The sequence below is a fragment of the Conger conger genome, chromosome 17 (genome assembly GCF_963514075.1).
Source record: "Conger conger chromosome 17, fConCon1.1, whole genome shotgun sequence".
NCBI lineage: Eukaryota > Metazoa > Chordata > Actinopteri > Anguilliformes > Congridae > Conger > Conger conger.
Genome location: NC_083776.1, coordinates 39,753,488 through 39,774,380, shown reverse-complemented (window position 1 = coordinate 39,774,380; position 20,893 = coordinate 39,753,488). Strand labels below are relative to the sequence as shown.

The 20,893-nt window shown below is 49.8% G+C and overlaps 13 non-coding genes and 11 pseudogenes across 13 annotated transcripts; all 24 read left to right on the top strand.

Moving 5' to 3' along the window:
* The first annotated feature begins 763 nt into the window (after positions 1–763).
* Positions 764–927, top strand: LOC133117740 (U1 spliceosomal RNA). Its single transcript, XR_009706281.1, has one exon. It is a non-coding gene; the product is annotated as a U1 spliceosomal RNA (small nuclear RNA).
* A 63-nt stretch (positions 928–990) lies between these two features.
* Positions 991–1,099, top strand: LOC133117308 (5S ribosomal RNA; annotated as a pseudogene).
* Positions 1,100–1,941: 842 nt separating this feature from the next.
* Positions 1,942–2,105, top strand: LOC133117594 (U1 spliceosomal RNA). Its single transcript, XR_009706140.1, has one exon. It is a non-coding gene; the product is annotated as a U1 spliceosomal RNA (small nuclear RNA).
* Positions 2,106–2,168: 63 nt separating this feature from the next.
* Positions 2,169–2,277, top strand: LOC133117501 (5S ribosomal RNA; annotated as a pseudogene).
* An 828-nt stretch (positions 2,278–3,105) lies between these two features.
* LOC133117739 (U1 spliceosomal RNA) lies at positions 3,106–3,269 on the top strand. Its single transcript, XR_009706280.1, has one exon. It is a non-coding gene; the product is annotated as a U1 spliceosomal RNA (small nuclear RNA).
* A 63-nt stretch (positions 3,270–3,332) lies between these two features.
* On the top strand, positions 3,333–3,441 carry LOC133117307 (5S ribosomal RNA; annotated as a pseudogene).
* Positions 3,442–4,283: 842 nt separating this feature from the next.
* Positions 4,284–4,447, top strand: LOC133117593 (U1 spliceosomal RNA). Its single transcript, XR_009706139.1, has one exon. It is a non-coding gene; the product is annotated as a U1 spliceosomal RNA (small nuclear RNA).
* A 63-nt stretch (positions 4,448–4,510) lies between these two features.
* LOC133117498 (5S ribosomal RNA) lies at positions 4,511–4,619 on the top strand (annotated as a pseudogene).
* Positions 4,620–5,447: 828 nt separating this feature from the next.
* On the top strand, positions 5,448–5,611 carry LOC133117738 (U1 spliceosomal RNA). Its single transcript, XR_009706279.1, has one exon. It is a non-coding gene; the product is annotated as a U1 spliceosomal RNA (small nuclear RNA).
* Positions 5,612–5,674: 63 nt separating this feature from the next.
* On the top strand, positions 5,675–5,783 carry LOC133117306 (5S ribosomal RNA; annotated as a pseudogene).
* An 842-nt stretch (positions 5,784–6,625) lies between these two features.
* LOC133117592 (U1 spliceosomal RNA) lies at positions 6,626–6,789 on the top strand. The gene has a single exon (XR_009706138.1). It is a non-coding gene; the product is annotated as a U1 spliceosomal RNA (small nuclear RNA).
* Positions 6,790–6,852: 63 nt separating this feature from the next.
* On the top strand, positions 6,853–6,961 carry LOC133117497 (5S ribosomal RNA; annotated as a pseudogene).
* Positions 6,962–7,790: 829 nt separating this feature from the next.
* LOC133117737 (U1 spliceosomal RNA) lies at positions 7,791–7,954 on the top strand. The gene has a single exon (XR_009706278.1). It is a non-coding gene; the product is annotated as a U1 spliceosomal RNA (small nuclear RNA).
* A 63-nt stretch (positions 7,955–8,017) lies between these two features.
* LOC133117305 (5S ribosomal RNA) lies at positions 8,018–8,126 on the top strand (annotated as a pseudogene).
* An 842-nt stretch (positions 8,127–8,968) lies between these two features.
* Positions 8,969–9,132, top strand: LOC133117590 (U1 spliceosomal RNA). Its single transcript, XR_009706136.1, has one exon. It is a non-coding gene; the product is annotated as a U1 spliceosomal RNA (small nuclear RNA).
* A 63-nt stretch (positions 9,133–9,195) lies between these two features.
* LOC133117496 (5S ribosomal RNA) lies at positions 9,196–9,304 on the top strand (annotated as a pseudogene).
* An 828-nt stretch (positions 9,305–10,132) lies between these two features.
* On the top strand, positions 10,133–10,296 carry LOC133117589 (U1 spliceosomal RNA). Its single transcript, XR_009706135.1, has one exon. It is a non-coding gene; the product is annotated as a U1 spliceosomal RNA (small nuclear RNA).
* A 63-nt stretch (positions 10,297–10,359) lies between these two features.
* Positions 10,360–10,468, top strand: LOC133117439 (5S ribosomal RNA; annotated as a pseudogene).
* A 7,051-nt stretch (positions 10,469–17,519) lies between these two features.
* On the top strand, positions 17,520–17,686 carry LOC133117228 (U1 spliceosomal RNA). Its single transcript, XR_009706020.1, has one exon. It is a non-coding gene; the product is annotated as a U1 spliceosomal RNA (small nuclear RNA).
* Positions 17,687–17,749: 63 nt separating this feature from the next.
* Positions 17,750–17,858, top strand: LOC133117438 (5S ribosomal RNA; annotated as a pseudogene).
* An 842-nt stretch (positions 17,859–18,700) lies between these two features.
* LOC133117588 (U1 spliceosomal RNA) lies at positions 18,701–18,864 on the top strand. The gene has a single exon (XR_009706134.1). It is a non-coding gene; the product is annotated as a U1 spliceosomal RNA (small nuclear RNA).
* A 63-nt stretch (positions 18,865–18,927) lies between these two features.
* LOC133117192 (5S ribosomal RNA) lies at positions 18,928–19,046 on the top strand. Its single transcript, XR_009705993.1, has one exon. It is a non-coding gene; the product is annotated as a 5S ribosomal RNA (ribosomal RNA).
* An 829-nt stretch (positions 19,047–19,875) lies between these two features.
* LOC133117587 (U1 spliceosomal RNA) lies at positions 19,876–20,039 on the top strand. The gene has a single exon (XR_009706133.1). It is a non-coding gene; the product is annotated as a U1 spliceosomal RNA (small nuclear RNA).
* A 63-nt stretch (positions 20,040–20,102) lies between these two features.
* On the top strand, positions 20,103–20,211 carry LOC133117437 (5S ribosomal RNA; annotated as a pseudogene).
* Positions 20,212–20,893: the final 682 nt, after the last annotated feature.

Sequence of the window (20,893 nt, the reverse complement as noted above, 5' to 3'; positions counted from 1 at the left end):
TATTACCCGTTTATGCTTCTCATGTCTTACCCAGACACTTGGGCAGCGCATTGCAAAGGAACAAGGCTAGCATCCAAATTCATTACGTACGGCGCTATTTTAGACACAACACAGGCTAAATCAGTGCAATGCAAATTCACTTCACACCAAGAGTACCGCACATTTTCCTTACACGTCTGTAGCCTATCATGAAGCAGGATTGCCGAGTTACAGTGAGCGCCGCACTTCATTGGACAGTGGCACGTGTTTTTCTTCTTTTGGTTCTGCGCTCTAGCGATTTCAGTTTGAAAGGACACAACGACAACCAAGTTCAAGTGCAGACTGTCAGCTTTAATTTGAGGCCATTTTCAAGCACACCCGACGAACCGTTTGGAACTCACGTCGCATCTTGCACACGGTCACTTGTCCATTTAGGTGTCGCATTTCGGCAGGGCTCTGGCTTGGTGTTCGACGTGACATCACCGCGACTGAAATGCGCTCTGTTTGCGGTTGAGGGCAATGTACACTGTTGCATTGTGGGGAAACAGAAAGTCGTCCTTGAAATGCGGTGGGAAAACGCCAAAATAATAAACACATAAAAAAAAAAAGAAGTACATGAATGAAAAGGTTGCCATCGTTTATGCGGCTAGCCGCAAGAGCGCAAATCAGACTTTTGAACCGGCTAGACATTGTGACTTGACGGGCTGCTAGCCGAATACTCAGAAACCGTAACTGTGCAACGTACCACCTAGCGGTCCGGCCCATCCCTTGCGGATTCCAACTCATACTTACCTGGCAGGGGAGATACCGTGATCACGAAGGCGGTTCACCCAGGGCGAGACTCGGCCATTGCACTCCGGCTGTGTTGACCCCTGCGAATTCCTCAAATGTGGGAATCTCGACTGCATAATTTCTGCTCGTGGGGGACTGCGTTCGCGCTCTCCCCTGATCACGTGGTCAAACGATAGACTCGATTAATGTGCAAATACCCCCTTGTGCTGCCTTTCCTTCGCTTACGGCCATACCACTCTGAATACGCCCGATCTCGGAAGCTAAGCAGGGTCGGGCCCGGTTAGTACTTGGATGGGAGACCGCCTGGGAATACCAGGTGCTGTAAGCTTTTTTCACTATGCTTTTGGACAGGCGCTGCTGTTTCACAACGTTCAAAACACGTCGCGCACAGTGCTATATCGTTTAGTCTATTACCCGTTTATGCTTCTCATGTCTTACCCAGACACTTGGGCAGCGCATTGCAAAGGAACAAGGCTAGCATCCAAATTCATTACGTACGGCGCTATTTTAGACACAACACAGGCTAAATCAGTGCAATGCAAATTCACTTCACACCAAGAGTACCGCACATTTTCCTTACACGTCTGTAGCCTATCATGAAGCAGGATTGCCGAGTTACAGTGAGCGCCGCACTTCATTGGACAGTGGCACGTGTTTTTCTTCTTTTGGTTCTGCGCTCTAGCGATTTCAGTTTGAAAGGACACAACGACAACCAAGTTCAAGTGCAGACTGTCAGCTTTAATTTGAGGCCATTTTCAAGCACACCCGACGAACCGTTTGGAACTCACGTCGCATCTTGCACACGGTCACTTGTCCATTTAGGTGTCGCATTTCGGCAGGGCTCTGGCTTGGTGTTCGACGTGACATCACCGCGACTGAAATGCGCTCTGTTTGCGGTTGAGGGCAATGTACACTGTTGCATTGTGGGGAAACAGAAAGTCGTCCTTGAAATGCGGTGGGAAAACGCCAAAATAATAAACACATGAAAAAAAAAGAAGTACATGAATGAAAAGGTTGCCATCGTTTATGCGGCTAGCCGCAAGAGCGCAAATCAGACTTTTGAACCGGCTAGACATTGTGACTTGACGGGCTGCTAGCCGAATACTCAGAAACCGTAACTGTGCACCGTACCACCTAGCGGTCCGGCCCATCCCTTGCGGATTCCAACTCATACTTACCTGGCAGGGGAGATACCGTGATCACGAAGGCGGTTCACCCAGGGCGAGGCTCGGCCATTGCACTCCGGCTGTGTTGACCCCTGCGAATTCCTCAAATGTGGGAATCTCGACTGCATAATTTCTGCTAGTGGGGGACTGCGTTCGCGCTCTCCCCTGATCACGTGGTCAAACGATAGACTCGATTAATGTGCAAATACCCCCTTGTGCTGCCTTTCCTTCGCTTACGGCCATACCACTCTGAATACGCCTGATCTCGGAAGCTAAGCAGGGTCGGGCCCGGTTAGTACTTGGATGGGAGACCGCCTGGGAATACCAGGTGCTGTATGCTTTTGGACAGGCGCTGCTGTTTCACAACGTTCAAAACACGTCGCGCACAGTGCTATATCGTTTAGTCTATTACCCGTTTATGCTTCTCATGTCTTACCCAGACACTTGGGCAGCGCATTGCAAAGGAACAAGGCTAGCATCCAAATTCATTACGTACGGCGCTATTTTAGACACAACACAGGCTAAATCAGTGCAATGCAAATTCACTTCACACCAAGAGTACCGCACATTTTCCTTACACGTCTGTAGCCTATCATGAAGCAGGATTGCCGAGTTACAGTGAGCGCCGCACTTCATTGGACAGTGGCACGTGTTTTTCTTCTTTTGGTTCTGCGCTCTAGCGATTTCAGTTTGAAAGGACACAACGACAACCAAGTTCAAGTGCAGACTGTCAGCTTTAATTTGAGGCCATTTTCAAGCACACCCGACGAACCGTTTGGAACTCACGTCGCATCTTGCACACGGTCACTTGTCCATTTAGGTGTCGCATTTCGGCAGGGCTCTGGCTTGGTGTTCGACGTGACATCACCGCGACTGAAATGCGCTCTGTTTGCGGTTGAGGGCAATGTACACTGTTGCATTGTGGGGAAACAGAAAGTCGTCCTTGAAATGCGGTGGGAAAACGCCAAAATAATAAACACATAAAAAAAAAAGAAGTACATGAATGAAAAGGTTGCCATCGTTTATGCGGCTAGCCGCAAGAGCGCAAATCAGACTTTTGAACCGGCTAGACATTGTGACTTGACGGGCTGCTAGCCGAATACTCAGAAACCGTAACTGTGCAACGTACCACCTAGCGGTCCGGCCCATCCCTTGCGGATTCCAACTCATACTTACCTGGCAGGGGAGATACCGTGATCACGAAGGCGGTTCACCCAGGGCGAGACTCGGCCATTGCACTCCGGCTGTGTTGACCCCTGCGAATTCCTCAAATGTGGGAATCTCGACTGCATAATTTCTGCTCGTGGGGGACTGCGTTCGCGCTCTCCCCTGATCACGTGGTCAAACGATAGACTCGATTAATGTGCAAATACCCCCTTGTGCTGCCTTTCCTTCGCTTACGGCCATACCACTCTGAATACGCCCGATCTCGGAAGCTAAGCAGGGTCGGGCCCGGTTAGTACTTGGATGGGAGACCGCCTGGGAATACCAGGTGCTGTAAGCTTTTTTCACTATGCTTTTGGACAGGCGCTGCTGTTTCACAACGTTCAAAACACGTCGCGCACAGTGCTATATCGTTTAGTCTATTACCCGTTTATGCTTCTCATGTCTTACCCAGACACTTGGGCAGCGCATTGCAAAGGAACAAGGCTAGCATCCAAATTCATTACGTACGGCGCTATTTTAGACACAACACAGGCTAAATCAGTGCAATGCAAATTCACTTCACACCAAGAGTACCGCACATTTTCCTTACACGTCTGTAGCCTATCATGAAGCAGGATTGCCGAGTTACAGTGAGCGCCGCACTTCATTGGACAGTGGCACGTGTTTTTCTTCTTTTGGTTCTGCGCTCTAGCGATTTCAGTTTGAAAGGACACAACGACAACCAAGTTCAAGTGCAGACTGTCAGCTTTAATTTGAGGCCATTTTCAAGCACACCCGACGAACCGTTTGGAACTCACGTCGCATCTTGCACACGGTCACTTGTCCATTTAGGTGTCGCATTTCGGCAGGGCTCTGGCTTGGTGTTCGACGTGACATCACCGCGACTGAAATGCGCTCTGTTTGCGGTTGAGGGCAATGTACACTGTTGCATTGTGGGGAAACAGAAAGTCGTCCTTGAAATGCGGTGGGAAAACGCCAAAATAATAAACACATGAAAAAAAAAGAAGTACATGAATGAAAAGGTTGCCATCGTTTATGCGGCTAGCCGCAAGAGCGCAAATCAGACTTTTGAACCGGCTAGACATTGTGACTTGACGGGCTGCTAGCCGAATACTCAGAAACCGTAACTGTGCACCGTACCACCTAGCGGTCCGGCCCATCCCTTGCGGATTCCAACTCATACTTACCTGGCAGGGGAGATACCGTGATCACGAAGGCGGTTCACCCAGGGCGAGGCTCGGCCATTGCACTCCGGCTGTGTTGACCCCTGCGAATTCCTCAAATGTGGGAATCTCGACTGCATAATTTCTGCTAGTGGGGGACTGCGTTCGCGCTCTCCCCTGATCACGTGGTCAAACGATAGACTCGATTAATGTGCAAATACCCCCTTGTGCTGCCTTTCCTTCGCTTACGGCCATACCACTCTGAATACGCCTGATCTCGGAAGCTAAGCAGGGTCGGGCCCGGTTAGTACTTGGATGGGAGACCGCCTGGGAATACCAGGTGCTGTATGCTTTTGGACAGGCGCTGCTGTTTCACAACGTTCAAAACACGTCGCGCACAGTGCTATATCGTTTAGTCTATTACCCGTTTATGCTTCTCATGTCTTACCCAGACACTTGGGCAGCGCATTGCAAAGGAACAAGGCTAGCATCCAAATTCATTACGTACGGCGCTATTTTAGACACAACACAGGCTAAATCAGTGCAATGCAAATTCACTTCACACCAAGAGTACCGCACATTTTCCTTACACGTCTGTAGCCTATCATGAAGCAGGATTGCCGAGTTACAGTGAGCGCCGCACTTCATTGGACAGTGGCACGTGTTTTTCTTCTTTTGGTTCTGCGCTCTAGCGATTTCAGTTTGAAAGGACACAACGACAACCAAGTTCAAGTGCAGACTGTCAGCTTTAATTTGAGGCCATTTTCAAGCACACCCGACGAACCGTTTGGAACTCACGTCGCATCTTGCACACGGTCACTTGTCCATTTAGGTGTCGCATTTCGGCAGGGCTCTGGCTTGGTGTTCGACGTGACATCACCGCGACTGAAATGCGCTCTGTTTGCGGTTGAGGGCAATGTACACTGTTGCATTGTGGGGAAACAGAAAGTCGTCCTTGAAATGCGGTGGGAAAACGCCAAAATAATAAACACATAAAAAAAAAAGAAGTACATGAATGAAAAGGTTGCCATCGTTTATGCGGCTAGCCGCAAGAGCGCAAATCAGACTTTTGAACCGGCTAGACATTGTGACTTGACGGGCTGCTAGCCGAATACTCAGAAACCGTAACTGTGCAACGTACCACCTAGCAGTCCGGCCCATCCCTTGCGGATTCCAACTCATACTTACCTGGCAGGGGAGATACCGTGATCACGAAGGCGGTTCACCCAGGGCGAGACTCGGCCATTGCACTCCGGCTGTGTTGACCCCTGCGAATTCCTCAAATGTGGGAATCTCGACTGCATAATTTCTGCTCGTGGGGGACTGCGTTCGCGCTCTCCCCTGATCACGTGGTCAAACGATAGACTCGATTAATGTGCAAATACCCCCTTGTGCTGCCTTTCCTTCGCTTACGGCCATACCACTCTGAATACGCCCGATCTCGGAAGCTAAGCAGGGTCGGGCCCGGTTAGTACTTGGATGGGAGACCGCCTGGGAATACCAGGTGCTGTAAGCTTTTTTCACTATGCTTTTGGACAGGCGCTGCTGTTTCACAACGTTCAAAACACGTCGCGCACAGTGCTATATCGTTTAGTCTATTACCCGTTTATGCTTCTCATGTCTTACCCAGACACTTGGGCAGCGCATTGCAAAGGAACAAGGCTAGCATCCAAATTCATTACGTACGGCGCTATTTTAGACACAACACAGGCTAAATCAGTGCAATGCAAATTCACTTCACACCAAGAGTACCGCACATTTTCCTTACACGTCTGTAGCCTATCATGAAGCAGGATTGCCGAGTTACAGTGAGCGCCGCACTTCATTGGACAGTGGCACGTGTTTTTCTTCTTTTGGTTCTGCGCTCTAGCGATTTCAGTTTGAAAGGACACAACGACAACCAAGTTCAAGTGCAGACTGTCAGCTTTAATTTGAGGCCATTTTCAAGCACACCCGACGAACCGTTTGGAACTCACGTCGCATCTTGCACACGGTCACTTGTCCATTTAGGTGTCGCATTTCGGCAGGGCTCTGGCTTGGTGTTCGACGTGACATCACCGCGACTGAAATGCGCTCTGTTTGCGGTTGAGGGCAATGTACACTGTTGCATTGTGGGGAAACAGAAAGTCGTCCTTGAAATGCGGTGGGAAAACGCCAAAATAATAAACACATGAAAAAAAAAGAAGTACATGAATGAAAAGGTTGCCATCGTTTATGCGGCTAGCCGCAAGAGCGCAAATCAGACTTTTGAACCGGCTAGACATTGTGACTTGACGGGCTGCTAGCCGAATACTCAGAAACCGTAACTGTGCACCGTACCACCTAGCGGTCCGGCCCATCCCTTGCGGATTCCAACTCATACTTACCTGGCAGGGGAGATACCGTGATCACGAAGGCGGTTCACCCAGGGCGAGGCTCGGCCATTGCACTCCGGCTGTGTTGACCCCTGCGAATTCCTCAAATGTGGGAATCTCGACTGCATAATTTCTGCTAGTGGGGGACTGCGTTCGCGCTCTCCCCTGATCACGTGGTCAAACGATAGACTCGATTAATGTGCAAATACCCCCTTGTGCTGCCTTTCCTTCGCTTACGGCCATACCACTCTGAATACGCCTGATCTCGGAAGCTAAGCAGGGTCGGGCCCGGTTAGTACTTGGATGGGAGACCGCCTGGGAATACCAGGTGCTGTATGCTTTTGGACAGGCGCTGCTGTTTCACAACGTTCAAAACACGTCGCGCACAGTGCTATATCGTTTAGTCTATTACCCGTTTATGCTTCTCATGTCTTACCCAGACACTTGGGCAGCGCATTGCAAAGGAACAAGGCTAGCATCCAAATTCATTACGTACGGCGCTATTTTAGACACAACACAGGCTAAATCAGTGCAATGCAAATTCACTTCACACCAAGAGTACCGCACATTTTCCTTACACGTCTGTAGCCTATCATGAAGCAGGATTGCCGAGTTACAGTGAGCGCCGCACTTCATTGGACAGTGGCACGTGTTTTTCTTCTTTTGGTTCTGCGCTCTAGCGATTTCAGTTTGAAAGGACACAACGACAACCAAGTTCAAGTGCAGACTGTCAGCTTTAATTTGAGGCCATTTTCAAGCACACCCGACGAACCGTTTGGAACTCACGTCGCATCTTGCACACGGTCACTTGTCCATTTAGGTGTCGCATTTCGGCAGGGCTCTGGCTTGGTGTTCGACGTGACATCACCGCGACTGAAATGCGCTCTGTTTGCGGTTGAGGGCAATGTACACTGTTGCATTGTGGGGAAACAGAAAGTCGTCCTTGAAATGCGGTGGGAAAACGCCAAAATAATAAACACATAAAAAAAAAAAGAAGTACATGAATGAAAAGGTTGCCATCGTTTATGCGGCTAGCCGCAAGAGCGCAAATCAGACTTTTGAACCGGCTAGACATTGTGACTTGACGGGCTGCTAGCCGAATACTCAGAAACCGTAACTGTGCAACGTACCACCTAGCGGTCCGGCCCATCCCTTGCGGATTCCAACTCATACTTACCTGGCAGGGGAGATACCGTGATCACGAAGGCGGTTCACCCAGGGCGAGACTCGGCCATTGCACTCCGGCTGTGTTGACCCCTGCGAATTCCTCAAATGTGGGAATCTCGACTGCATAATTTCTGCTCGTGGGGGACTGCGTTCGCGCTCTCCCCTGATCACGTGGTCAAACGATAGACTCGATTAATGTGCAAATACCCCCTTGTGCTGCCTTTCCTTCGCTTACGGCCATACCACTCTGAATACGCCCGATCTCGGAAGCTAAGCAGGGTCGGGCCCGGTTAGTACTTGGATGGGAGACCGCCTGGGAATACCAGGTGCTGTAAGCTTTTTTCACTATGCTTTTGGACAGGCGCTGCTGTTTCACAACGTTCAAAACACGTCGCGCACAGTGCTATATCGTTTAGTCTATTACCCGTTTATGCTTCTCATGTCTTACCCAGACACTTGGGCAGCGCATTGCAAAGGAACAAGGCTAGCATCCAAATTCATTACGTACGGCGCTATTTTAGACACAACACAGGCTAAATCAGTGCAATGCAAATTCACTTCACACCAAGAGTACCGCACATTTTCCTTACACGTCTGTAGCCTATCATGAAGCAGGATTGCCGAGTTACAGTGAGCGCCGCACTTCATTGGACAGTGGCACGTGTTTTTCTTCTTTTGGTTCTGCGCTCTAGCGATTTCAGTTTGAAAGGACACAACGACAACCAAGTTCAAGTGCAGACTGTCAGCTTTAATTTGAGGCCATTTTCAAGCACACCCGACGAACCGTTTGGAACTCACGTCGCATCTTGCACACGGTCACTTGTCCATTTAGGTGTCGCATTTCGGCAGGGCTCTGGCTTGGTGTTCGACGTGACATCACCGCGACTGAAATGCGCTCTGTTTGCGGTTGAGGGCAATGTACACTGTTGCATTGTGGGGAAACAGAAAGTCGTCCTTGAAATGCGGTGGGAAAACGCCAAAATAATAAACACATGAAAAAAAAAGAAGTACATGAATGAAAAGGTTGCCATCGTTTATGCGGCTAGCCGCAAGAGCGCAAATCAGACTTTTGAACCGGCTAGACATTGTGACTTGACGGGCTGCTAGCCGAATACTCAGAAACCGTAACTGTGCACCGTACCACCTAGCGGTCCGGCCCATCCCTTGCGGATTCCAACTCATACTTACCTGGCAGGGGAGATACCGTGATCACGAAGGCGGTTCACCCAGGGCGAGGCTCGGCCATTGCACTCCGGCTGTGTTGACCCCTGCGAATTCCTCAAATGTGGGAATCTCGACTGCATAATTTCTGCTAGTGGGGGACTGCGTTCGCGCTCTCCCCTGATCACGTGGTCAAACGATAGACTCGATTAATGTGCAAATACCCCCTTGTGCTGCCTTTCCTTCGCTTACGGCCATACCACTCTGAATACGCCTGATCTCGGAAGCTAAGCAGGGTCGGGCCCGGTTAGTACTTGGATGGGAGACCGCCTGGGAATACCAGGTGCTGTATGCTTTTGGACAGGCGCTGCTGTTTCACAACGTTCAAAACACGTCGCGCACAGTGCTATATCGTTTAGTCTATTACCCGTTTATGCTTCTCATGTCTTACCCAGACACTTGGGCAGCGCATTGCAAAGGAACAAGGCTAGCATCCAAATTCATTACGTACGGCGCTATTTTAGACACAACACAGGCTAAATCAGTGCAATGCAAATTCACTTCACACCAAGAGTACCGCACATTTTCCTTACACGTCTGTAGCCTATCATGAAGCAGGATTGCCGAGTTACAGTGAGCGCCGCACTTCATTGGACAGTGGCACGTGTTTTTCTTCTTTTGGTTCTGCGCTCTAGCGATTTCAGTTTGAAAGGACACAACGACAACCAAGTTCAAGTGCAGACTGTCAGCTTTAATTTGAGGCCATTTTCAAGCACACCCGACGAACCGTTTGGAACTCACGTCGCATCTTGCACACGGTCACTTGTCCATTTAGGTGTCGCATTTCGGCAGGGCTCTGGCTTGGTGTTCGACGTGACATCACCGCGACTGAAATGCGCTCTGTTTGCGGTTGAGGGCAATGTACACTGTTGCATTGTGGGGAAACAGAAAGTCGTCCTTGAAATGCGGTGGGAAAACGCCAAAATAATAAACACATGAAAAAAAAAGAAGTACATGAATGAAAAGGTTGCCATCGTTTATGCGGCTAGCCGCAAGAGCGCAAATCAGACTTTTGAACCGGCTAGACATTGTGACTTGACGGGCTGCTAGCCGAATACTCAGAAACCGTAACTGTGCAACGTACCACCTAGCGGTCCGGCCCATCCCTTGCGGATTCCAACTCATACTTACCTGGCAGGGGAGATACCGTGATCACGAAGGCGGTTCACCCAGGGCGAGGCTCGGCCATTGCACTCCGGCTGTGTTGACCCCTGCGAATTCCTCAAATGTGGGAATCTCGACTGCATAATTTCTGCTAGTGGGGGACTGCGTTCGCGCTCTCCCCTGGTCACGTGGTCAAACGATAGACTCGATTAATGTGCAAATACCCCCTTGTGCTGCCTTTCCTTCGCTTACGGCCATACCACTCTGAATACGCCTGATCTCGGAAGCTAAGCAGGGTCGGGCCCGGTTAGTACTTGGATGGGAGACCGCCTGGGAATACCAGGTGCTGTAAGCTTTTTTCACTATGCTTTTGGACAGGCGCTGCTGTTTCACAACGTTCAAAACACGTCGCGCACAGTGCTATATCGTTTAGTCTATTACCCGTTTATGCTTCTCATGTCTTACCCAGACACTTGGGCAGCGCATTGCAAAGGAACAAGGCTAGCATCCAAATTCATTACGTACGGCGCTATTTTAGACACAACACAGGCTAAATCAGTGCAATGCAAATTCACTTCACACCAAGAGTACCGCACATTTTCCTTACACGTCTGTAGCCTATCATGAAGCAGGATTGCCGAGTTACAGTGAGCGCCGCACTTCATTGGACAGTGGCACGTGTTTTTCTTCTTTTGGTTCTGCGCTCTAGCGATTTCAGTTTGAAAGGACACAACGACAACCAAGTTCAAGTGCAGACTGTCAGCTTTAATTTGAGGCCATTTTCAAGCACACCCGACGAACCGTTTGGAACTCACGTCGCATCTTGCACACGGTCACTTGTCCATTTAGGTGTCGCATTTCGGCAGGGCTCTGGCTTGGTGTTCGACGTGACATCACCGCGACTGAAATGCGCTCTGTTTGCGGTTGAGGGCAATGTACACTGTTGCATTGTGGGGAAACAGAAAGTCGTCCTTGAAATGCGGTGGGAAAACGCCAAAATAATAAACACATGAAAAAAAAAGAAGTACATGAATGAAAAGGTTGCCATCGTTTATGCGGCTAGCCGCAAGAGCGCAAATCAGACTTTTGAACCGGCTAGACATTGTGACTTGACGGGCTGCTAGCCGAATACTCAGAAACCGTAACTGTGCAACGTACCACCTAGCGGTCCGGCCCATCCCTTGCGGATTCCAACTCATACTTACCTGGCAGGGGAGATACCGTGATCACGAAGGCGGTTCACCCAGGAGGAGCCCGGAGCTAGGGACTGCGGCCTGCTGCCTGAAAGAGCCTGGAGCCAGATCCTGGAGCCTGACCCCGCAGAGGGAGCCAGAGGAGACCTGCAATCAGCTGAGTGTCTATGCGCCAGACCCCAGATTCTTAGGGGAGTAATATTGGAGGAGGTTGCACTGCAGCCTTCTCCCTTTCCAGTTTTAGTTTCTTTGAGTTGTTTTCTCAGTTAAACCCCACTAAATACCTGTTCCTTTTTTCCCCTTTTTCTTTCACCCTCATTTTGATTTTGAACCTCTATTTTACTTTTATTTCTTTTGTTTGTGAGTGTTTCCCTACCCCTTTTCCTTTCCCCACCCTTCCCCCTTCTCCCCATTCCCCCTCCCCCCCACCTTCTCATTCCACCTACCTGCACACCCGAAACATCATGGAGAACCAGCGAGCACCCGGCACGAGAAGGCACAACGCAGTCAGATTCATCCACAACCGCACTGACCCGGAACCATCACTGACACGCCTGGAGTTCAGCAGAGCAGTGCTGCAGAGAGGTTTGGGCTTCGCTCCGTCTGACTTGAACTGCCTGTTCAAGCTGCCTGGTCCTAGGGACATATTTGAAACCAGTTTTAAGAATGCACAGACACTAGAGATGTTTTGGAATCAGTACAGACAGAAAGCCACACAAACACCACTGAACAAATTCACAGTAGAAGCACTCACTGACAGGGAGGTTAAGGTTATCACAGTTTTATTTTATAATGAATCAGTTTCAGACTATGACATTTCACTTTGGTTAAGCAGACACGGCACATTGGTATCGGACGTGAGACGGGTATACGACGAGGACGGGGTGTGGACAGGCGCCAGAAAATGGTTAGTCCGTCTGCACCCAGACGACACATCCATCGGGGGGGTCAGGCATTTACCCAGCACCATCACTTTGGGACAGAACAGGGGACAAATTTTTTATAATGGGATGCCAAAACTTTGCCGCACCTGTGGGAACCTGGGGCACCTTGCAGCAGCATGCACGGTGATTAAATGTAAAAATTGTGGAGGGGAGCACCAGACAAACAAATGCACAGAGGCACGGAGGTGTAATCTATGTGGGAGCCAGGAGCATGTTTTCAGGGACTGTCCATCCTCATATGCCAACAAAACACGAGCACGCACAGACAGCAACGCACAACAGGGCACAGACCACCCTCCACAGGACACAGCACCCCCTCCACAGAACACAGCACCACCCCCACAAAACACAACCAACACAAACCCACAAACACACGATGCAACCACAGAACCCGCACAGACCCCCCCTCAGCACCCCACCACCACAGAACAACCCACCCCTACACCACAGTCCGAGACAGAACCCGACACAGACCAGCCCCCAAACCCCTCACAGATGGAGACAGTTGGACCAGACACACAGACAGACTCACTCCCGTGTGGAAATCCTGGACAGTGCACGACACAAGACAGTACTAGCACCAACTCCCCTTCCACCACTACAGACACTGAACAGATAGAAGTCAAGAGCGAGGACGAGGAGATTGAGATCACAGACAGCACACCCTCCACTCTGCCCACAGACACAGACAACACAACAGACACACTGTCACCAGACATCCTTGGAAAAAGAAAAAGAGACCCCCGACCACGGGAAAGGAAAAGAACTACCACCACCTCCACCAATCAGGACACAGAACCAGAACCCACACAAGCAGAAAAACAACCCCCAGCACCACCACTACCACCACCAGAAAAACAGCCACCACCGCCACCTCCACAGACAGTGGAACCGCCGACACAACCTGACAAACCAGCACAGCCAGTAAAACACGCACAGACGGACAGCCCGACCACTACCCAAATACCCCCCAAACCCGTAGTCACCCCAAGGACACACCGCTCCTCTGGGAAAACGATGACAGAACCAGCACAACCAGCACCAGCAAAACCCACCAGACCCAGAACTTCACACAGCACACCTGACAAAGACGACGCACCTGAACTGGACTACATATGGGGAGAAGTTATAGACAGGACGGTCAAATTACAACACCCACAGACACGACCACCCCCACAGACACGCGTATCTAGGGAAACACTCCGACTCACCAAACTTTACATTGACACCCGCCCGGACACAGCTGGACCAGTGCACGCTTCGCAGGCAGCCCTGAGTGCGTCGAGAGCCGGTAAGCCAGCCACACCCCTCACCACTCTGCCCGCCAGGTCCTCCTCCAATCCACCCGGGGGGGGGTCCTCCAGAATCTAGAACAGGGAAAGGGCAGAAGTAAATATCACCTCCCGTGATCAGCTATGGATTGGACGCAGTACCATACATACACCACTGTCATTGCACTAGTTACCACTACAACAACAATCATGAGCACATTAAACATCCTCACATTAAACGTACGCAGTATTCAGAACAGTAAGAAAAGGGCAGACGTCATGGCATTCCTCACAACACAAAACACAGACATTTTATGTTTACAAGAGTGTAGAATCCCCTTTTTAACAGATTACATAGATTATCAGAATGAATGGGCCATAGGGGATTCGGTGTGGTCGGGTTCGAGTGTGGCACGTGCAGATGGGGTGGCAATATTAATCAAGAATAACTCAGTCAAGATAACCCGGAAAAAAGTGGTGGAGGCAGGAAGGATTTTAGCAGTTGAACTTGTTTATAACAATTTTCACTTTAAGGTTATTAATGTTTATGCACCCGCAAACCAAAATGAGCGCACAGCCTTTTTCCCCAAGCTGCGTCCAATCCTTTTGGGAAACCTCCCCGTCGTGATGGCAGGGGACTTCAACTGTGCCCTGAGGGATGAGGATCGGAGCCGGCCGTGGAGGGACCGCTCGAGTCGGGAGCTGGCGTCAGTCATAGCGGACTACTCCCTCACTGACGCCGGTCGGGACCTGGTGCCACGCTACACGTGGGTGAGCTCCTGTGGCAAATCCTTTTCCCGGATAGACCTCCTCCTTCTGAGCCATCAGATACAATCACAGAACATCACAGCACAAACAGTCTTCTTTTCAGATCACAAAGCACTCACCATCCAGATTACAACACCAGCACAAACACACAGGGGGAGAGGAATCTGGAAACTAAACACATCACTACTAGAGGACAAAGCAATAAAACAGGCATACATCAATAGACTACAAGAATGGGCATCACTCAAGGAACTCTTCACGTCACCCGTAGAATGGTGGGAAATGGTCAAGACACGCACTAAGGGTTACTTCATCACGGCAGGACGCAGGCAGGCACAGAAAAGGAGGGAACAAACAAAAAAATTGCACAGCACACTCCAACGACTAGCAGCACTACAGGCACAGGGATTCCAGGTCGCACAAGAAATCACACAGGCCAAACACAACCTCTCAGCACTCTATAGACAGGAACAGGAAAAAATTAGACATCAAAGCAGAATTCAACACCTAGAACAAAATGAAAAATGCACCCGTTACTTTTTTAGGAAGATCAAGAACAAAAAGAATCACATACAGACATTACTGGACAACACAGGACAAATCATCACGGGTGAACAGAATATACACAACCACATCAGGGCATTCTACACTGATCTGTATAGCACAAAGCACATGGATGAGCACATGGTGGACACATACCTACAGGACATCCCAGCCATAGCACCCCGGGCAGGAGAAGGAGAGGAGGAGGAGGAGGAGAGTCTGTCCGTGGAGGAGCTCACCCACGTGGTGAAAGGCCTGAACACCGGCAAAACTCCGGGTCCCGACGGGCTCCCGGCCGAGTACTACCAAACCTTTTGGGAACACCTCAAGGTAGATTTAACATCGGTGCTCTCCGCGGTGTACAGTGAGGGCCGGTTGGCCCCCTCGATGACAGAGAGCGTCATCACCCTTATTTACAAGGGCAAGGGTGATGAGCGTAGCCTGACAAACTGGAGGCCTATTAACCTCTTGGGGGCCGACTACAAGCTCTTGGCGAAGGCCCTCATGTACAGGCTCCAGGAGACTACCCCTCAGGTCGTGGGTCCGGACCAGGCTTGCGGGGTCCCGGAGAGGTCGACCGCCGATAACCTGGTGCTCATTCGGGACATCATGGCCCACTCTGTCGAACGGTCAAAACCTTTTTGCATGTTTAATCTAGATCAGGAGAAGGCCTTCGACAGAGTGGGCCATAGCTACATGTTTAAGGTCCTGGAGGCAATGAACCTCCCTCTTGGTCTTAGAAAATGGATACACATCATCTATCAAAACAACACAGCAAAAATATTGGTTAATGGACACACTACAGAACACTTTCCCATACACTCAGGGGTTAGACAGGGTTGCCCACTTTCTGCACTACTGTACATACACTGCCTGGAACCACTCTTACACAAAATCAGGACAAACACAGACATCACCGGCTACACACTCCCAGGGTGCACAGAACAACTCAAGGCACTTGCATACATGGACGACATCACACTTTTCTGCACTGAACAAACGTCTGTACAGCACATCATTAGGACTCTGGACCACTTCTGCACAGCCACCTCCGCAATAATTAACAAGACCAAGAGCAAGGTGTTTGTGTCCAGGGCCTGGGCGGTCGACCAGGTCCTGTCGGACACATTTCCCATTCGTACATCCGTGAACATCCTTGGCGTCACGTTCGACAGGACCAACTCCGGGGACCGGAGCTGGGCCGGGGCCCTCGGCCGGGCTCGAGCTAAGACCTGCAGTTGGAGTTCCAGGGCACTGTCAATGACGGGGAGAATCCTCATAGTACAGACGATCCTTTACCCGATCCTCGCCTATGTCGGAAAGATCTTTCCCCCAGACAAGCATATTGAGAAACAAATTAACAAAATTGTCTTTGGTTTTGTCTGGGGGAATAGGCAGGAGAGGGTAAAGAGGCTGATCATGTGGAAGGACCCTAGGAACGGGGGTAGAGGCGTGCCAAACGTCGCAGAACTGATCAGGATGCAGAGCCTCGCCTACCACATCAACTCCATAAAAAACCGCAGTAACAAAACCGGATACATGACCCGTTTTTACTTCACCACCAGCTTAAGACCCCTGGGGCTCTGCATCCTGGATCACAGGCACCCCTACTCCTGGGACCCCCCCCAGCCCTACAGGTCACTCCGCCGGTACATCTACACAGCACGTCTGCACACTGCACAGCTCACTCACTGGACATTTCAGGAAATCAAAAACACCACAAATGCACAGGAACATTTACACAGACCCGACAACACGACCCACAGCACAGCCACTACAGTTTGGAAAAACATAAATCACCCATGCCTTCTGAACACACAGAAAGACCTGGCGTGGCTAGCTGTGCTGAAAGCTCTCCCCACCAGGGTGTTCATGTTCAGGAGGAGCTTGGCCCTGGCGGAGACATGCCCGTACCCTCGCTGTAACGAAAAGGAAACCGGAGATCACCTCCTGTGGCACTGCAGAAAGGCCAAATCTATCTGGCAATCCATTTTCACTTTCCTGGACACATACACTGACACACAGTCACTGACCCTCCGGGATATCCTCCTCGGCCCCCGCAACGGGATCACATCTGCTGAGGAGGAGATTGCCTGGAGGGTGATCAACATCACCAAGCACACTTTATGGGACGCACGCAACATCATGTTTTTTCAAAAACAGGAACTTCACAACATCATCATCACCCGGCAGATCACCAACCACATCAAGGACTACTATCACCTGGACTGTCACAAAGCCGGAAAGAGCACCACAAACACAAAATGGAAAATTCACAACAGCACAGAATTATACATATGACACGGACACCCTGGACAATACACCTACAGCCGGACACCTACACTCCCGAAGCCTTCCCTTGGGTAATGTATGTAATGTTTACTGTGTACTGTCTACTGTCTTAATGTATTGTGGTATTGTCTGCGGTCATGTTTAAATGTAACTCTGTTTGTTACTGTCTGACGTTTGCAATGTAAATATGTGTTATGTAAGTAAATGTAAGTAAATGTAAGTATGAATGTAAATGAAATGTAAAAGTGAAAGTAAGTGAAACTCAGTAATGTCTTAATGTATTTTGGTATTGTCTGCGGTCATGTTTAAATGTAACTCTGTTTGTTACTGTCTGACGTTTGCAATGTAAATATGTGTTATGTGTTATGTAAGTAAATGTAAGTAAATGTAAGTATGAATGTAAATGAAAGTAAGTGAAACTCAATAAAAGAAATAACGGTTCACCCAGGGCGAGGCTCGGCCATTGCACTCCGGCTGTGTTGACCCCTGCGAATTCCTCAAATGTGGGAATCTCGACTGTATAATTTCTGCTAGTGGGGGACTGCGTTCGCGCTCTCCCCTGATCACGTGGTCAAACGATAGACTCGATTAATGTGCAAATACCCCCTTGTGCTGCCTTTCCTTCGCTTACGGCCATACCACTCTGAATACGCCTGATCTCGGAAGCTAAGCAGGGTCGGGCCCGGTTAGTACTTGGATGGGAGACCGCCTGGGAATACCAGGTGCTGTAAGCTTTTTTCACTATGCTTTTGGACAGGCGCTGCTGTTTCACAACGTTCAAAACACGTCGCGCACAGTGCTATATCGTTTAGTCTATTACCCGTTTATGCTTCTCATGTCTTACCCAGACACTTGGGCAGCGCATTGCAAAGGAACAAGGCTAGCATCCAAATTCATTACGTACGGCGCTATTTTAGACACAACACAGGCTAAATCAGTGCAATGCAAATTCACTTCACACCAAGAGTACCGCACATTTTCCTTACACGTCTGTAGCCTATCATGAAGCAGGATTGCCGAGTTACAGTGAGCGCCGCACTTCATTGGACAGTGGCACGTGTTTTTCTTCTTTTGGTTCTGCGCTCTAGCGATTTCAGTTTGAAAGGACACAACGACAACCAAGTTCAAGTGCAGACTGTCAGCTTTAATTTGAGGCCATTTTCAAGCACACCCGACGAACCGTTTGGAACTCACGTCGCATCTTGCACACGGTCACTTGTCCATTTAGGTGTCGCATTTCGGCAGGGCTCTGGCTTGGTGTTCGACGTGACATCACCGCGACTGAAATGCGCTCTGTTTGCGGTTGAGGGCGATGTACACTGTTGCATTGTGGGGAAACAGAAAGTCGTCCTTGAAATGCGGTGGGAAAACGCCAAAATAATAAACACATGAAAAAAAAAGAAGTACATGAATGAAAAGGTTGCCATCGTTTATGCGGCTAGCCGCAAGAGCGCAAATCAGACTTTTGAACCGGCTAGACATTGTGACTTGACGGGCTGCTAGCCGAATACTCAGAAACCGTAACTGTGCAACGTACCACCTAGCGGTCCGGCCCATCCCTTGCGGATTCCAACTCATACTTACCTGGCAGGGGAGATACCGTGATCACGAAGGCGGTTCACCCAGGGCGAGGCTCGGCCATTGCACTCCGGCTGTGTTGACCCCTGCGAATTCCTCAAATGTGGGAATCTCGACTGCATAATTTCTGCTAGTGGGGGACTGCGTTCGCGCTCTCCCCTGGTCACGTGGTCAAACGATAGACTCGATTAATGTGCAAATACCCCCTTGTGCTGCCTTTCCTTCGCTTACGGCCATACCACTCTGAATACGCCCAATCTCGTCTGATCTCGGAAGCTAAGCAGGGTCGGGCCCGGTTAGTACTTGGATGGGAGACCGCCTGGGAATACCAGGTGCTGTATGCTTTTGGACAGGCGCTGCTGTTTCACAACGTTCAAAACACGTCGCGCACAGTGCTATATCGTTTAGTCTATTACCCGTTTATGCTTCTCATGTCTTACCCAGACACTTGGGCAGCGCATTGCAAAGGAACAAGGCTAGCATCCAAATTCATTACGTACGGCGCTATTTTAGACACAACACAGGCTAAATCAGTGCAATGCAAATTCACTTCACACCAAGAGTACCGCACATTTTCCTTACACGTCTGTAGCCTATCATGAAGCAGGATTGCCGAGTTACAGTGAGCGCCGCACTTCATTGGACAGTGGCACGTGTTTTTCTTCTTTTGGTTCTGCGCTCTAGCGATTTCAGTTTGAAAGGACACAACGACAACCAAGTTCAAGTGCAGACTGTCAGCTTTAATTTGAGGCCATTTTCAAGCACACCCGACGAACCGTTTGGAACTCACGTCGCATCTTGCACACGGTCACTTGTCCATTTAGGTGTCGCATTTCGGCAGGGCTCTGGCTTGGTGTTCGACGTGACATCACCGCGACTGAAATGCGCTCTGTTTGCGGTTGAGGGCAATGTACACTGTTGCATTGTGGGGAAACAGAAAGTCGTCCTTGAAATGCGGTGGGAAAACGCCAAAATAATAAACACATGAAAAAAAAAAGAAGTACATGAATGAAAAGGTTGCCATCGTTTATGCGGCTAGCCGCAAGAGCGCAAATCAGACTTTTGAACCGGCTAGACATTGTGACTTGACGGGCTGCTAGCCGAATACTCAGAAACCGTAACTGTGCAACGTACCACCTAGCGGTCCGGCCCATCCCTTGCGGATTCCAACTCATACTTACCTGGCAGGGGAGATACCGTGATCACGAAGGCGGTTCACCCAGGGCGAGGCTCGGCCATTGCACTCCGGCTGTGTTGACCCCTGCGAATTCCTCAAATGTGGGAATCTCGACTGCATAATTTCTGCTAGTGGGGGACTGCGTTCGCGCTCTCCCCTGATCACGTGGTCAAACGATAGACTCGATTAATGTGCAAATACCCCCTTGTGCTGCCTTAGCTTCGCTTACGGCCATACCACTCTGAATACGCCTGATCTCGGAAGCTAAGCAGGGTCGGGCCCGGTTAGTACTTGGATGGGAGACCGCCTGGGAATACCAGGTGCTGTAAGCTTTTTTCACTATGCTTTTGGACAGGCGCTGCTGTTTCACAACGTTCAAAACACGTCGCGCACAGTGCTATATCGTTTAGTCTATTACCCGTTTATGCTTCTCATGTCTTACCCAGACACTTGGGCAGCGCATTGCAAAGGAACAAGGCTAGCATCCAAATTCATTACGTACGGCGCTATTTTAGACACAACACAGGCTAAATCAGTGCAATGCAAATTCACTTCACACCAAGAGTACCGCACATTTTCCTTACACGTCTGTAGCCTATCATGAAGCAGGATTGCCGAGTTACAGTGAGCGCCGCACTTCATTGGACAGTGGCACGTGTTTTTCTTCTTTTGGTTCTGCGCTCTAGCGATTTCAGTTTGAAAGGACACAACGACAACCAAGTTCAAGTGCAGACTGTCAGCTTTAATTTGAGGCCATTTTCAAGCACACCCGACGAACCGTTTGGAACTCACGTCGCATCTTGCACACGGTCACTTGTCCATTTAGGTGTCGCATTTCGGCAGGGCTCTGGCTTGGTGTTCGACGTGACATCACCGCGACTGAAATGCGCTCTGTTTGCGGTTGAGGGCGATGTACACTGTTGCATTGTGGGGAAACAGAAAGTCGTCCTTGAAATGCGGTGGGAAAACGCCAAAATAATAAACACATGAAAAAAAAGAAGTACATGAATGAAA